The sequence below is a fragment of the Numida meleagris genome, chromosome 7 (assembly GCF_002078875.1).
Source record: "Numida meleagris isolate 19003 breed g44 Domestic line chromosome 7, NumMel1.0, whole genome shotgun sequence".
Lineage (NCBI taxonomy): Eukaryota > Metazoa > Chordata > Aves > Galliformes > Numididae > Numida > Numida meleagris.
Window position 1 is genome coordinate 28,751,010 of NC_034415.1, and position 3,508 is coordinate 28,754,517.

The following is a 3,508-nucleotide window of genomic DNA, read 5'->3' on the forward strand; positions in this document are numbered from 1 at the left end:
CTCCAGCTGTGCTGCTGCACCCGCACCGACTGCCCGCGGCCGTGCCTGGACCCGGTCTGAAGCTGCCCCGCACAGCCGCGGCATTGTTCTTTTTTTTTTTTTTTTTTCCTAATTGGAAATTAATGAAAGCAGATACGCTGAATCATAAACCGATTTTATGGAAAAGTTGAGCAAACGAATCCCATGTTGCTTCAGCTTCCTCCTCTGGTCACGATGGCTGCGACGTGCAGGGGCAAAGGAAGCAATAAAAGTTTTATAGACGGGGCTTTCGAGTGAGGAATATGGGATTTTTTTTGGAGTTGGTGCAAGTGAAACCGGGCTGGGAGGGGCCGGGCTGTGGGGCGAGCGGTGCCGCAAGGCTGTGTCCCAGGGGTGGGTGTCAGTGCCCCTCTCTTGGAGACATTTCGTCTTTGCCGAGTGCCACCTCTGGCTTGATGAAGGCGAAAGGCTCCGGTTGGCGACTGGAGTAACTAAAAGTCGTGATCTGTCCCCGTGGGCAGAGCAAAACCGTTCCCAAAACTTTGCTCTTTCATAATAAAGTTTCCGAAGTGCCCCCGCTTTTTGCTCAACCCAGGACCGTCATCTGCAGAAGAGAAGCCTCGTGCCCCGCTCTCCCCGTGGGCGATGGGCACGGCCATGGGTGGGTCCCAGCTGAGCACCGCGGTGCGGGGCCAGCAGCCACCCCACGAAGGGTCACCTCTTTGGGCCACCCCGTTGAAAAAACCCTATGTGAGTTCTCCTCCGAGTAACGGCTGAAAGCATTTCCATTTGTCGCCGGCGAGCAGCGGAACAGCCCGAATGTTTTGAAAACAGGATGCTCGGGCTGCGCGGTATGAAAGAAAAACGGAAAGAGAAACAGCCGAGATAGGAAGAAAGCGAGGAGGCTCAGCGTGCGGCCGGCGCGGCGCGGCACAAACAGCGACCTATCTGCTGACCTCCGCGCCGCCGGGCCCTGGCCCCGTGCCACGCCGGCCCGGCGACGTCACCGAGCCCGATAGTAGGCACAGCACAGCTGTTGCAAGTGTGACTCGAATTTCCTGTCTCCTTCCTGACAGACGTAGTTTAGAAAACCCAGAGTTGCAACAACAGCGGGCGGAGAGGGAGGACCTCCGCGGACGTGTTTGCAGGGCGATTCTCAGAAGCGCTGCTCCGAGAAGGGATCGCCCGGGGGGGAAGCACCGGGCAGGACGCATCCCGGCTGCGCGCTGATGAGTTTCGGAAGGCAGCGCTCAGAGCGCGTGCTTGTGCTTTTCTAAGATGTGAGTTCATAGCGGGAGAAGCGAGGAAACAAGCGGCTGATGGTGCCGGGAGCGACCAAGCCCATTGCTCTGACCCACGCGGGCCGAGGGACATCGGTGGGACCCTGCGCTGTCAGTGGGAATTGGGCAGAAGTGGGTGAAGCCGGAGCTGTGTTGGCTGTGTGCGTCCCCGGCAGCTCTGCTGCCCACCGGGGCCATGGGGGCTGTGGCACGGCCCCACGCCCTGCCCGCCGTTCTGTTTCCCAGTGGTTGGCACACCGAGCTTTCTACATCAGAGAAAAACTACCTGGAAAAGCACCGGGTTGCGGGGAACGCAGCCAACGCGAAGGGAATTTCCTCTCCCGGCATCAGGCTGATCCTCGGCTGCCAGCAGGGCACGGCACCGCGGCGAAACAAAACCACCTTTAGAGCTCCGTGGGGCACAGCACTGCTGTGGAAGCAGAGCATGCAGATTCATATTACTATAATATACATACCTATATTTTTTTCATCTGTTTATCCCCCTGCCCAGCTCCCAGCCCAGGCAGTGCAGTCCCAGGAGGACCTGGAACCATCCTGACAAAGTGGTTTCTCTCTCAGCGCCCACCCCCCAGTGCTGCACTGTGTCTGCTCCCCCAGCCCTGCTTCCATCCGGGCAGTGGTGCCCAGCGCATCCCCCCCCTGCAAAACAACAAGGGGGAGAATTTCCCAACTGCAGCACTGGGCCTGGCAGCTCCCAGGTCATTATGGGGCCTCAATATTGTATAGCATATACCCACAGCACACGTGGCGTGGATGGATCTGCACCTAAGAGCGCCTGCCGTGTCCTGAAGGCACGCCATGCTTCCTGGCAACTGTTTGTGGTGACTAGACGGGCACATCATCTGATTTGTAGCCTGTGGGAATGTTCTGGTTCTGAGTAGTCAGGGGTGTTGTCACCAGCTGCCTTCCTCGTGCTTTCACCACTTTGGGAACCCGTCTCCAGTTGGACTCAGTGATCCCTATGGGTCCCTTCCAACTTGGGACATTCTTTGTTTCTCGGGGGGACCCTTCCCTGCACAGCTGCACAATGCCTATTGAATGGCCCGAGTTCTCCCTTCAGCTCAGCAGTGCTGGCTGTCACGGCAGGCCCGGTGCCACCAAATGCCCAACAAACTGACCTCAGCCCGGGACAGAGCGGGACGGCCCCGCGTGCTCCCGCTGTCGCACGTCATCCAGAAGCCGCTAAGATAAACACAGCCCGCTGCATTCTGCTTGTGTTTCAAAGGGCAGAGGAGAGCAAAGGCCGCACCTCACTGCTGGAGACAGCGGTGGATAAGCAGCCGTGCGCTGGTGTAAACCCAGCAGAGCCCCTTGGGGCTGCTGCCAGCAGCGTATGTGCCGTGTGGCACAACCTCTGCTCCGTGCACCGTGGTCCTGCGGGTCCCAGCCCCGAAGCGCATCCCCTTCGTACGTGATGTTTCCCCGAAGTGGTGCCAAGCTGTTTAGTCTTCGGGTCGCTTTGCTGTAACTTCCTTTGTTTAATATCCTTTCAAGCAGCCGAGCGTCTCACAAAGAGGAGTTTGTCGGCTTGCGCAGCAGCCAGCGAGACAAAGAGACTTCCACGTCTCCTGTTTTTACAAGCCGGGATGAATCACCCGGCCCCGCGTGCGGCTCTGCGCCGGTATTCCCCTCGCCTGGGGACGCGCGTTGCGGAAACGCCGCTGCCTGAGCAAGGAGCTGGCAGCAGCCGGTGGGACGGCGGGCAGCATCCGGCACCGCTGGGCCTCGTTCTGCCGTGCTGTGGTTCCGTGATAGCTGCAGCGGGAGCTGAGGTCGCGGCATCCGCTCCGTCTTTCCTTTATTGGGTGGTGGTTGTTGGTGCTGCAGGGCTTCGGGAGGACCAGGCGCCGTGTCTCTTGCACGGAGCGTGGGGCCTGGTTTTATGAATGGGAGCACCTGAGAGCGGTAAATGCGAGGTTTTGGTGAAGGAAGAGGAGGAACCCGCTCAGCACCGTGAGCCCGCGGTGCTCGGCGTGGTGGGGGCTGGGGAGCTGACTCTGCCCCGCACGTGCAGCAGCTCCCATCACTTCCATGCCTGGGCTTGCAGGTTCGCTGCCTCTGTCCATCCTCATCCTCTCCCCTTTCTCTTTGGCCTCTGCAATAGATCGCTCTGGTTCTATGAAATGTGTCACCACAGTGGGGAGGAACAGTGGGTCATGCGTAGGCTTATTTGGCAATCTGCTATTTTAGGCTTGCTTGCCCTGTGGGCTGTCTGTTTCCAGATACCT